The sequence below is a fragment of the Schistocerca cancellata genome, chromosome 1 (genome assembly GCF_023864275.1).
Source record: "Schistocerca cancellata isolate TAMUIC-IGC-003103 chromosome 1, iqSchCanc2.1, whole genome shotgun sequence".
Classification (NCBI taxonomy): domain Eukaryota; kingdom Metazoa; phylum Arthropoda; class Insecta; order Orthoptera; family Acrididae; genus Schistocerca; species Schistocerca cancellata.
The window spans coordinates 557,274,683-557,289,013 of NC_064626.1; the positions used below are offsets into that span (position 1 = coordinate 557,274,683).

The 14,331-nt window shown below is 45.6% G+C and overlaps 1 protein-coding gene and 1 non-coding gene across 3 annotated transcripts in view; both read left to right on the forward strand.

The window, feature by feature from the left end:
• LOC126180792 (cGMP-dependent protein kinase, isozyme 1) overlaps window positions 1–14,331 on the forward strand; it is a 597,699-nt gene that overhangs the window by 387,613 nt on the left and 195,755 nt on the right. The window lies entirely within an intron of this gene.
• On the forward strand, window positions 13,341–13,415 carry Trnat-ugu (transfer RNA threonine (anticodon UGU)). The gene has a single exon. It is a non-coding gene; the product is annotated as a tRNA-Thr (tRNA).

The window sequence follows — 14,331 nt, forward strand, 5'->3', positions numbered from 1 at the left end:
CTAAGATGTGTCTCAAGGAATGCGTGTCACGCCGCCACGTAGGAAACAGTGAATCGCTGACTGCGTGTAGGAACATTTCTAAACTGCCCACCTAAAGCACACGGGTGGCACTGAGCGTGCTGTCGAACTGGCGATCATCCTGTTTCAAGCGTTGCCGTGCCCGAGGGCGACGTGGCAGGCCGCCACACTTTTGCGCCGTCAAATAGGAAGGTTGTAAACACCTTTGAACCATATTTCAAACTTCTCCGTCGCTATGGTAGAGAATTACGTGGTTTCAAAAAAGTGACCCTTTAATTGTCTACATCGCCAGTGTTAAAGAAAAAATAATACGATACTCAAAAATTATAACTCGTTGCTGTAACTGTCTGGAAATGACAAAAAGTGTGTTAAAAGATCCCCACAAAGGGTAACGTTTATAACATTTACCACTCTTTTCACTCACTACACTGCGCAACAGAATTAAAGGATCACATTTTTGAACCCTCTTAAGCATCTCACGCTGCTACGCTGAAGTTTGAAAATTGGCACGAAGTTGCCTACAACAAAAGAATGGCGACCCTGTCACATCATCTCCGGGCTCGGCGACACTTCAGACAACAAGATGCGACACAAGTGAAAAAAAGGTCACAGCTCAGAAGTTCATGTAAGCAGTAAGGTTAGTTAGTCATGTCACATCGGCATCAATTTTTGCCACAATACTTCCCAATGCTACCGTCGCCACGTCACGCGATGGGAACGTAATCACAGCCTCTCTTACTTTCTTACCCACATTTCACTCCTTCTTTTGACGTCTGTGCGATGGAGGTCAGAACGGTGACCACCCCCCCACCCCCCCTGTAGGTATCACGCGGTACTGTTATAGGCGGCGGAGGAAAACATTTTGGGACACACCTCCGCTTAGAACCGAGATCAAAAAGTCAGAAGGGGAGCCATGCAGGGCGCCAATGAAACCACACCTTTCATTGGGGCGTTGATTCACACTCATTTCGCGGTCGAAGACGATAGCTGACAGTGCGATAATCAACAGGAAGATGTTCTTTGACAACATTGAACACTGCTGACACTCTCGGACGTTTCAACACTTCTCTAAGGATGTTGTGGGGCTGCATCGCCACTGCACGTGATCGCAGCCCTTTGGAGCCCGCGGGATCGCAAATTTTGCTCTCCTATATAGGTTAGAGCCTCTACGCCCCGTTCAGACCGAGCGAGGTGGCGCAGTGGCTAGCACACTGGACTAGCATTCGGGAGGACGACGATTCAATACCGCCTCCGGCCATCCTGATTTAGGTTTTCCGTGATTTCCCTAAATCGCTCCAGGCAAATGCCGGGATGGTTCCTTTGAAAGGGTACGGCCGACTTCCTTCCCCGTCCTTCCCTAATCCGATGAGACCGATGACCTCGCTGTCTGGTCTCCTTCCCCAACCAACCAACCAACCAACTAGCCCCGTTCAGAACCATTCAACGAAATCTGAACGTGATCCGTAGGGTACTTATTCTTCTTCAGATATGTTTTCCGACCTCCTCTGGTGTGATCACGCGGGAGAGCAATATTAGCGTGTGCGTGAATAAAACGGCAAAGGGCGCCTACCACCCACCCAGTTTTGTTCCTCAATTTACAAATGTACCTGTCAGAAACGCTGACACCATTTGAGCCTGGCGGCTGCTCTAGCGGCTGAAGGTAGGTAGACCTCGCCCAAGGGGTGTCGAAGTGGTTGCTTAACCTCAGCTGCTAGGAGCGGGGGGTGGAGGAGGGGTCTTCCGAGGTCCGTTTGCCATTTGATTCACGGGCGTGTTAATGTTGCACTCCCGCATGATCACGCCCCAGGAAGGTGGATAACAGGAGGTTGAAACAGCATAACTACCATTCGCTGCTTCAGATGACATACAAATTTCACCCAATGGTTTTGAACGGTCCCACCTTGTACATCATAGCGAAAATCGCAGTAACTCTACACTCAAAAGTGGTCGGATCATATTCGGTGGGGTTGCAGGCACAGGATATCCTAAGAGAAGGATTGAATTGTCCGGGAGGGCGGGGGGAGGGAGGGATCAGCAGTGTCGATGACTGACAGAAACGTGACCGTGAAAAGAGTGTGAACCGACGCCCAGAGGGAAACGGGTGGTTTCATTGACGCCCTTTATGGCACCTCCTGTCGCCTTTTCGTGTTGATTCTGAACGGTGGTGTGTCTGAAATGTTTTACTCGGCCAGCCATAAAGACCTCCTCTGAAGATATGTGTAAAGAAGGGGTTAAACACGGGTAAGAGGGGCTGAGACGACCTTCTCATCGAATGACGTGTCCACAGGAGTGTTAGCTGGAACTGTGGTGAAATTTGCTTCCAGTGTGACATTATTAACCCATCCTTACAGCTGATACGAACTTTAACCCATCTTACAGCTGATACGAACTTTAAACTAGCATACAGCTGACGTGAACTTCCGAACTGTGGCCTTATTTTTGCAGGTGTCGACACCTTGGCTCTTTGAAGCGTTTCCGAACCCGAGGGTGATGTCGCGGGGCGCTTTTCGACCAGTACAGAGGAACGTCGAGAAAAACATCTTTCAGCCGTGTAAATTGCCAAATTCTTATTTCATTGGGCAACCAGTTTCGACGATACATTACGCCATCTTCAGGCCCCCTAACGGCCGTGTAGGGAGATTCCCACATCTAGTCCAATCGAAATAGGGGGCAGCATTCCATTAATGGTATCCGTAGATTTTTGCCAAAGCGATCACTTTGATCATCGCCTGAGTCGGCAAGTGATAATCGAAGAGAACGCTTTTTCAAAAATCTCCATACACGGTCGTCAGAGGACCTGAAGATGGCGTAATATATCGCCGAAAATGTTTGCCCAGTAAAATAACAATTTGGAAATTTTTTCGACGGTTTGTACTGAACAACCGAGGTCCAAAAAAAATGGCCCTGAGCACTATGGGACTTAACTTCTTAGGTCATCAGTCCCCTAGGACTTAGAACTACTTAAACCTAACTAACCTAAGGACATCACACACATCCATGCCCGAGGCAGGATTCGAACCTGCGACTGTAGCGGTCGCACGGTTCCAGACTGAAGCGCCTAGAACAGCATGGCCACTCCGGCCGGCAACCGGGGTCCCGCAACCATCTGTGTTAAGATGGGCATACATAGATTAGAGAGGAAGTTTGCAGACACCTTTGGACCAAGTTTCAAATTTATGTGTCGCAATGGGAGGCAATTACGGGGTTTCGTGAAAGTAATCCTTAAATTGTGTTGCACAGTGTATTTTGTAAGTCACAGAGAAAAACAAGTTATCTAAAACACCGTGTACGATTATCGGCTAGGTCCAAGCTCACCGTTAATTCCGGAGCCGTAATTAGAGTCTTCGCTTCGCGGCGATAACGGACGGCATATCCGGCGAACATCACGAATGCGATGCCAATTTTGTTGTCTGTGGTAAAAAAAAAAAGTCCCGACCCCGCCTTCGCGTCCGCGTCGCTCGAGTGCGCCGAGGGCGTTCGTAGCACGTCCGGGACCGCAGCTGCCCGATTACCGGGGCTGCGATAAGATATATACGAGGGGGAGGCGGCGGCTGAGACGGCCGAGTGCGATGGCGGCGTGCGGGCCGCTGCTGCTGGCGCTCGCCCTGCCCAGGGCGCGCGGCCGCTTCCGCCTGGCGCAGGGCCGCCGCCGCCGGCGCTCCAGGGCGGCGCCGCACGGCACCTTCACCGCCGTCCCGCACCCACCACAGGTACGCCGCCGGTGCGCTTCTCCGTCCACGTCTTGTGTTCCGCATGTGGTTGAGGGTACTTTTGTACCACTCCCATTCACCCCCTCCGTGTTTTATTCGCGGCTGGAGTGTGGGAAACAACTGTCCGGCCGATGTGGCCGAGCGGTTCTAGGCGCTACAGTCCGGAACCGCGCTGCTGCTACGGTCGCAGGTTCGAATCCTGCCTCGGGCATGGGTGTGTGTGATGTCCTTAGGTTAGTTAGGTTTAAGTAGTTCTAAGTTCTAGGGGACTGATGACCTCAGATGTTAAGTCCCATAGAGCTCAGAGCCATTTGAACCATTTGAAACAACTGACGGCAAGACTCCACTTTGCTTCTTCTTTTTTTATGGTTCCATACCTCATTCGGTAAAAAAGCAGCCCTTCTAGGATGACTTCACTGTCCATCAGTCTGCTTGCCAGAATGTCCGTCCGTTTGTTAAGACTCTTTTTCACAGGAACGGATAGTGGTATCAAGTCGACATTTATGTCAAGTACTTAAGTCTGCGGTCCCTTAGCGGAGAAAATAATTTAAGCTTCTAAGTCAGCGCAATCAAAAGACACTGCCGGTCGCATATTTTGATACTCGGAAACTCAATCACCGAAACCCAAAGATTAACTATCTATACAGGGTGAAACTTATCAACGCTTGAAAAATCAGCAAAGCGACGTACATGACGCTGAGGCAGGCAATTTAAGACACATGGGACGGCAAATGTCGGGGAATTTGGGAAAAGTGAATGCCAAATTTTGAACATTTGACGTCACCGCGTGCAGCGGTTGGGCTTGTGAGTCCTACGCTCGCCGGTTGTGGGGGGGGGGGGGGGGGGGGGGGGGGTTGACAGTGCTCCACATCGGCTCATCGCTCCGCTAGGCTACACCCTTTTCCCAACATCTTTTGCAAGTGTGATCTGTTATGAACGTAGAACGTACAAAATTACTGTCCTCGCTGCAACCAAGCAAAATTTGTTTTTATTTTGTGCTTCCTTCCTTTTGTCCATTTTCTTTTTGTCTACGGACTTTATTTAGTAAAGAAAACATGTGTCATTTACTAGTAGCGAGGCAGTTCAGAAGCTTATGCTCATTTGCTTGTGGTACTTTATTTTGTGCCGTCTCTTTGTCACTGTAGGCTTGTACCATGGGGAGCAAGGAGAGGAAGTTGTTTGGTGGAGGGCATCCTTCTCCATAACACAAACTGAATGCATCTATTAACAGGGCTCTTTATTCATAAGAACAAGAACAAGAACAAGACGTTAACTTAACATAGTCCAGATGTTGTGGTACAAGCTTTCCGTAACAGTCCACGTTAGCTCAAATGGTTGAAATGGCTCTGAGCACTATGGGGCTTAACATCTGAGGTCATCAGTCCCGTAGAACGTAGAACTACTTAAACCTAACTAACCTAAGGACATCACACACATCCATGCCTTAGGCAGGATTCGAACCTGCGACCGTAGCGGTCGCGCGGTTCCAGACTGAAGCGCCTAGAACCGCTCGGCCACACCGGCCAGCTCCACGTTAGCCACACTGCTGGTGAAGTACAAGGCCCGCTATGTACACTACTCTGGTCGCTAGGTACTCACTGACTGTGAGCTAGAGGCTGAGCTAACTGCGACTGCGACTCCCCCTGGGCTGCAACCGACGTCTCGACTCGTTGACTCACTGGATGACTGACTGGGCCGTCAAGTCCGCGGCGCGGGTTTAAATACTTGTGTCTGAGAGGGTGTTGGCGCCCCGCTTCTTGTGAGTCTGTCTTCTGCCTCTATCGATATTGCCCCCTGGTGTGCTGGCGACAGCTTACGCCGACACACTTTACTCTGGAATCAACCAGCAACACCGCGAGACCGGCACATAGAATACTGAATATTCCCTCGATGCAAACACACAATTCTCTAACCCGACGGAAGAAGATACTGCCTGCCACACGCAAGAGTCGAACCTAAGCCTCACGAGCTATAATCGCGCACGTAGGCCCAGAGACACACCGACGTGTATACTTGATTTGGTTGAGACGATCATGTGCGACAGACTGGCTGGGCCAACCACTAAGCGTGCGGTGAGGTAGGTCAGCTGGAGACGTCAATATTCAGCATATCTCATCCACTTTCCCGACATTTGTGGCCCCATGTGTCTTATATTAATTACTTGTCTCTGCGTCATCTACACTGTTTTGGATTTTTTAAAATATTAATAAGATTCATCCTGTAGACATGTCCTGTACATTTAGGCCTGGTGGTCTAGTGATAAAGTGCGTGCCTGGAAACCGAGAGGTCACGGGTCGAATCTATGTAGGACCACGGATTTAAACCAGTGAAAGAGCAAGAGGTTGCTACAGGGACTGATACAAGATTCAGATTGTTAGTTGCGGCTCATAATTTCAGTTTCAGTTCAGTGCATCATGCTGAAAAGACAGCAGAACTCAACTTCAAGATTCAACAATTCCAAAAATAAAAATAAAAAACACAGTGCGCAAAAAGCACAAGCATTGTTAATAATGTAGTCTCGGCAAATTTTGAAATTTTGACGACTAATTAAATGACAGTCTAAAAAAAACACATTTCCCATCTTACAGATGAGCGTTCAGGTATCAAGAACATCAAATTAATGTGATGTTAGTGAGATATGTAGACAATTGCTGAAGTCAAAAGACAATTTCGTTATCTAATACCCATAGACAGAGGCAAAGGTAAGGCTAGGGCCTTTTATTTAGTCATCAGTCTTCTGACTGGTCTGATTCAGCCCTCCATGAATTCCTCTCCTGTGCCAAACTTTTCGTCTCAGAGCAGTGCTTGCAACCTACGTCCTGACCGTTCTATCCATTCACTGTCTACTGACTTCTTCCTCACTTTCACTGTGGCTAGCAATGCCACTAGCGAATCTTATACTCAATATTATTTCACCCTGAATTTTAATTCCTCTACAGGACCTATCTTTTATTTCTGTGGTTCCCTCTCCTATTCACAGACTGAAAAGTAGGGGAAAAACACTTCATTCCCGTTGTAAACCCCTTTTCAATTGCGGCACTTCATTCTTGGCCTCCCATTTTTATTGTTCCTTCTTGCTTCTCATCTTCTTCCGCGTAGCGTTTATCCCATCTGATACGGGATCGTCACCAAAGATATGCATAATTTTCTTTTCCAGTCTTCTTTATATTATTCTTGTCAGAAACTTCATTCCGCATGAGCTCCAGTTTCTCTCACTTGCTCGAGATGTATGTGAGAAGAAATAATTTTGGCACTTCACTTCTTAGAAGCATCGATCCTCTGCACGTTTCCTTGCTTTTCGATGCAGTTTTTTGGTGTTGTAAATTTCCTATTGACGACAGTATCGTTTGTAAATAGCCTTTCATTATTCGCTAGATCGCACAATTTCTGAAAAATTTCTTTGTGCTAGTTCTAAATCTTTTTTTGAATAATTTAATCAAGCGTATAGTTTTCAATCGTTCCGTGAGTGTCAAATTTTTTAGGTAAGTCTTGTTACTTTGCCTCTTTGGATGATTCCATAAATTTTTAGTCTTATTTTTTGAATGTCTGCTGCGAGAGTGGATAATTGTTCTGTTGTTTTTCGGGATTTTAGTCCGTAGCGGCCTTATCGTTCTGTTTGGATCTAGAATCTATCTCATAATTTTGCGTTCTTCTTACAGGATGTTTTCCATGACGGCTTTCATGTGAAGAGCAAGGGTTTCGCTGGAGTATAGGGCTCATGGTTTGATAACTATGTTGTAATAGGCCGACATTTTTTTATGTGTGGAGACACATTATTTGTTGTAGATGCGATGAGCCTTCCATCGGCATACATATTACAAAATACTATTTTTTACTTTGAAGTGGGTTGGGAGAGTGGGGGAGGTTGACTGATACTGTTATTATCGTTTCTGGTATCAATCATCCAAGCGCAGCGGCATACACAATTTATCTAATCAGGAATTAGTTAATCATCAAGCCTTAACTCATATAATTAAACTTCATACAATTTTGCGTAACGGAATTGACAATCTTAGCCACTTAAGGAACAAAAAAATTGGAAATTTGTGGTTTATAGAACCAAACTGCTGAGGTCATCGGTCCCTGGGCTTGCTCACTACTTAATCTAACTTACGCTATGGACAACACACACACCCATGCCCGAGGGAGGACTCGAACCTCCGACGGGGAACTTGAGGAACAGTTACTTCTCAAGACTCATCAAAAATAACTAAGAAGAATATGCCAACTAAAATATTTCACCCTTCCTTCGTGAAATGCTTAACGAATGCCGGATAATTTTCTGACCGCGCGAAACTCTCTCCCTATTTTCACTTTTATTATTCCGTAAATAACTATAAGTGGATCGTGATCACACCCATTTGGGAACAAGAGGACCCTATTCCACTTAATTCCACTTAACTGTAGTCTTTTCCGTAGAGCATCCTTCACTGGAACAACAAACTAAAATAAAAGTAGTAGTGTGCAGTACTTTCTAAACAACAGCCGTACGTACTATCGACAAAGTCCGTCCTGGTCACATGTGGTGCACGCCGTATAAACACATTCAAAGACAACATAATTTTCATAGTCTGAATAAGTACACGAAAATACCTTTGATAGCGATTTTTTGTTCCGAAAATATTTATTTATGCTACAGCAACAGTATAAATAGAATATACTAGAGACGACTCAGCCAAAATACTAATAAGATCTATCTCAATTTTTTCCATTCGACGAATCACACTATTAACGCGAGTTCGGGGCGGTTTCCCTCTACATTAAATCCTGACGCTTGCTGTGTCCACACCAGGTGATACTTATGTTTGCCAATATTGTAGGAAGAGTGGAAATCTAAAACGTTCTAAGTAATATTTTTACACAAAACTCGTATTCAGTGCTACTGTGTTCTCGATACTCCGTTGCATTTCCCTAGACTTTATCCAGGTGCCAAACCATCGAATGTGATCGCACCTGTTTGGAGCACAGCGCGACGCCATTTTTGCTCTCATCTACAGGTTGGAAGCACTAGGGACCATTCAAAACCATTCAATGAAATCTGAAGTGAATCGAAGCAGCTAAAGATTCTTATGCCTTTTCACCTATACTATTTTGCTTCCTCCTGTGGCGTGATGACGCAGGGATGCAATATTGACGTATATATGAATAAAACGGCAAAGGGCTCCTCTAGGAACCCCTTCCCCTCTCTCCTCTATTCGGCAAGACCATTGGTGGCATTCGCCCGTCTCTACCGAGAATTTTACAGATGCACCTCTACAGACAGAATCTATATTATCATGAAGGGTGTCAGATGGTAATTATAAGAGTCGCAGGACAAGGAAGATCAATGACTGAGAAGAGAGTGAGACAGGGCTGTACTTACCCCTGTGCTATCCAGTCTCTACACTAAGCAAGTAGTAAAAGAAACCAGGGAGAAATTTGGGAAGGCAGTAAAGTTCGGGTTTAAGAAATAAAAACTTTGAGGCTTGCCTGTGGCATAGTAACTCTATTAGACATGACAAAAGAGTCAGATCTTCACTTGAATGGAATGGATGATGTGATTTTAAGATGAACATACATAAAAGTGTGCTGGGGAAAACGGATTAAAGAATGAGACGCTAAAAGTAGTTGACGAGTTTTCTATTTGAGCCTCAAAGTAACTGACGAAGTCAGAAATAAAGAGAATATAAGATGTAGACTGCCAATAGCAAGAAAAGATTTCCTAAAAGAGTAGACCGCCATTTGACTATTACTATAATTATCTTCTGTGCTGTCTAGATTTTGGCTTTTATGCCATTATCAAGTAGAATACTTAAAGTTGTTGGGCCATTATTTATCATATATGTTAAGGCAGTCCAGTCCTAAGTTAGACTACCTTAACAGATATGACATAATACTGGTCCTACCACTTTAAGTATTGTGCTTGATAATTGCATAAAAGCCAAAATCTATCTAGTACAGAAGATTAATATAGTAACACACACTGAAATGGATGTTTAGTCTTTTAAAAAATATTACATGATTGTGACTCAATAGCATGGAAAACTGTTTTCTAAAAGAAAAAGAATGTGTTGACCCGGAATGTAAATCTAAGAGTTGGGTTGTCGGACTTTGAAGCGTAGCCTGCTATGGAAAAGGTGACACACATGGAGAGCTCTTGAAATGTGACGCTGCAGAACAATGCTGAATATTAGATGAAAATAGTGGTTAAGTCAAGAAGATATAGTGAATTTAATTGGACCATTATGACACATCATTACAAAGAGAAGGGATCCTGCGGAATTAAATGGCAGCTAATTTGCTAATAGAGTTAACTGTAGGGCTGAAGATTGCAGAGGAGCATTAAGGGTTGACTACAGTAAGCACGTACAAGTGGATATACACTGATCGGCAGAACATTATGACCACCAACCTAATAGCCGGCATGATCACCTTTGACACGGATAAGAGATACGAAGCGTCGTGGCATGAAAGCAATGAGGCCTTGGTAAGTCGGTGGAGGGAGTTTGGCACCTGGTTCCCGTAACTTCTGGGAAGGGTGGTTTGTTTCAAACCACACCGTCACACTCCTGGCCTACTGACACGGCGCATTATCCTTGTTGAAAAATGCCACTGCCTCCGAAAACATGAGGATCGTGAAGGGGTGTACGTGGTCTGCAACCAGTGTACGGTACTCCTTGGTCATCGTGGTGCCTTGCAAGAGCTCCGCTGAACTCATGGATGCCCCCGTGAATCCTCCCCATTCTACTCACGCACAAGACGCTCACTGCACTGTGTGTGTGTCTGACCAGCAGTCGTTCCTCTGCAGGTGACACTGCTATCGCCTGGACGTGTTTATATCGATAGCACGTCTATGGTCATAATTTTCTGGCTGATCAGCGTAAGTTATGGAAATGAAGAGACTTACACAGCGTAGAGTAGCGTGGAGATCTACATCAAACCAGTCTTCGCACTGAAGACCATAACAACAACAACAATAATAATATGAAACACCCACACGCATGCGCACAAACGCAGGCACACACACACACACACACACACACACACACACACACACAAAGGAGTAGCGTAGGTCAGGAAATCCGGTCGTTATCCCTTTCAGCCTGTATCGACGAAATGACGTCAATGCACGGTGCTGATAAGGGAAACTACGCATCACATCAAAACACGCTGAGTACAAGTACTCTAATAAACAAAGTATGAGCCTGTGCCTGCGTTAGAAAACTGTGGCATCAGTACTACGTGCACTTCGGTACAGCGTGTACTCCTAGACCCTACAGTATTTCTGAGTATTTCAGTATTTCGTACATACATACATAGTTACATACACACGTGCACGTAATGATAAGCCAAAACACTATGATCACCGTCCACCGCGAGACTCAAAGCCACCTGTTGGCGTCTGGGCACATGGCGTGGTAAGGGCAGTACGTATGCGGAGCAGAGACAGTAGGGAATAATTTTAGGGACGATACGGACCGCAAATGAGGAAATACAGTCACACAAGACCCGGCGGCTGCCAACGCACATCTCGCAAATGGCGAAACTGGTCGGCTGTTTGTGTGCTGTTGTCGTGAGCATCTACGGAAAGTTGTTGAAGGACAGTGAAGTCACGAGTAGGCGCCGAGGTGTTGGACGATCACTTGTCATTGCTGAACGTGGAAATCAGACGGTAGCCCGCTGTGTAAAGTGGCGGGCCAGGCATTGAGGATAGGCAGCGATATGTGGTAGATCTGACGACATTAATAAGCCGATTTAAACATACAACCCACTCAAGGCGCAACCTAAAGTAAATGAGTAGTTGTACACAAGATCAAATTTAGATACACAACCTTACTGACGGACCCAGCTAATAGTCTTCATACAGTCAATACAATTCTTCAGGGTATGTTACCGGAGTGCTTGTAAACGAAACACCCAATGGAAGACCATTCGCAACAGCGGCCAAAGTGTAGGACATTTTTACATACTGACAATGCGGTCTAATATCCTGAAGAATTTTATCGAGTATCGGAAGCCTACGCTTACAATCCTCATTACACTGCACATTAAACCGAACGAGGTAATGCAGTGGTTAGCACACTGGATTCGGGAGGACGACGGTTCAAATCCGCTTCCGGCCATCCTGATTTAAGTTTTCCGTAATTTCCCTTAATCGCTTCAGACAAATGCCGGGATGTTTCCTTTGAATGGGCACTACCGACTTCCTTCCCGTCCTTCCCTAATCTGGTGGGACTGATGACCTCGCTGTTTGGTCCCATCAAATAACCAGCCAACTTACCTTCATATTAATGTAAATATAGCTGTGATGCATATGATAATGGCGGCATGCTATCGGAAAGCGTCGCGCTAGTAAATGTTAGTAAAAAGTTGCTTAACCAGTAGAAATTATTTCATAAATTGTGGTACAGTCGCTGCCTCAACCAGTTCCATACAACATCGACAAATTTAAATAATAGTTTTCGGTTCATTATCATGCACTCACGTTTAACATGGAGTTACTATATTGTAGAGAAAATCTTCACCTACAGTCTCGTAAGTCTGCGGGCTTTTATGTCCTATGTGATCATCATTGCAATCCACATAGAAGAGATTTTCCTGTAGAGCAGCAGTGCGATACTGTGAGTCACACGCTCTCGCGAAATTCTGTCTGAAATTTCCCACTGAGTGAGTCTCCTGAATCAGTTTTTTCCTTGAGAAGCACGTCAGCTGCTGACAGAAGTCTTTCAACTCTTTGTTTATCACACATCTCCATAGTTCCAGATCTGCCAACATTATGTATATTAATCTAGCGCTGCCCAGTGCTAATATTAGCTCACCCACTACCGTAAACTGCTACCATTATTCCCTAAATTTCCTCTAGAGCAATTTCTCCTGCTGTTATAAACACCAATAAAGAATGCTGCTCCAGGCGCAGTGACGAGCGACCCCTCACACAGTTGTATTTTGTCCAGAATAACTGCGCATCCAGTCACAGTAACAGTCTGCAGCTACCTGAGGTTGAGGTTGTACCAAAGAGTACAAGGAAGATTTTCAAGCGAGTTAGGATCCAACGCTGGATTTCTTGAGAAGCACAGCATGCTGTGGCATCACTTATCAACCATCATCCTCTGCGTATTATTCGTCGTGTCTCGCTGTGAAGAGGGAGTTCACGTCGTACTCAATGTTTCACTCCACTATGTCACTCAGATTATCTTGAATATGTATGTTTCAAGCGCAGCAAGGTACTGATGTTAAACTTGTACAATTGGAAATCAGTAGAATAAACTAGAATCATTTGTTATGGAGTGGTATCAAAAAAAGCTAAAACTTGGTGAACATACGTTAATGAGGCAAAACATTGCGACCACCTGCCTAATAGCGTATTTGAAGATGGTATCTGTTCCTTCGGACATGTCCGAAAGAACAGATACCATCTTCATATAGTTGAGGCTAACCGGCCACTGACCTCCTTCTGTGCGGATGCACACGCATTGCCCGAACTCTTACGGGACTCAGTAAGATTGTCTGCCGCGAGTAATGAGAGTAATGGGCAGGGCCACTACGAATGTAGTGTGTGGACATTAAGTTAGGAATGTGGGTCTCACGGGTAGCGTGCAAGGGATAAATCCATGCAGTCGCACTATCCTCTGTGCCCTCGGTGGCTCAGATGGATAGAGCGTCTGCCATGTAAGCAGGAGATCCCGGGTTCGAGTCCCGGTCGGGGCACCCATTTTCGACTGTCCCCGTCGATGTATATCAACGCCTATCGGCAGCTTAGGGTCTTTATTTAATTATCATTTCATAATAGCGTATCGTTCCACCTCTGGAATGCAATTCAGAAGCGATTCCACTTGGCATGGATTCGATAAGACCTTAGTGGCTCCAGATGTCTGCGCACATGTCATGCAAGTCTGGGGCACGGTAGTGACGCCCGATAGCGTCCCGGATGTGTTCCATCGGACTCAGAACAGGCGAATTTAGTGGACCAGACATCAACGCTGGGCCACTATTACGCAGCTCGAATCCTGATGGAAGATGCAATCGGGGAAACCATTCTGCATGATGGAGCACAGGTGGTCCACAGTAATTTTCACATTCTAATTTGCAATTTCTTAATTTTACAGTGTCCGCGTAGTACTATTCAATGATTGAGACACGCGTTTTTGTCTAAAGGACAGTGCAGCATGTCTGAAGGACATTGCACAGTCCTGTACAGACGGTGTAAAATACAGACATCGCAAACTTGTATTACATGCCAAGAGACGCCAAACTGATGATAATAACGTTGTCTGTCCCTGTGCGGGAATCATTCAATGTGTGCGAGTACAAACGGACGTAAATACACTGTGACTCGTGGACGTTTCGATCAGTCCTGGAGACGTGCTCGGGTAGCCGAAGTGGTTAGGGTGACCGACGCGTTAAGTCTCCGCCCGGCACAAATTTTCACATCACTAACAAACTGTACGGCTGGTGTCTAATCGTAGTCGCAGTTTGCGAATACATTTCCTCAACTTTTACTTAGTTCACAACTGTCAGGATGCGTCAGAATACTACAAGAAGTCCATTGGAAGCGTAAGTGATTGTCCTCATACGAGGGTTGGAACTTTAATAGTGGCAACTATTTATTTACAGCTCGTATAAA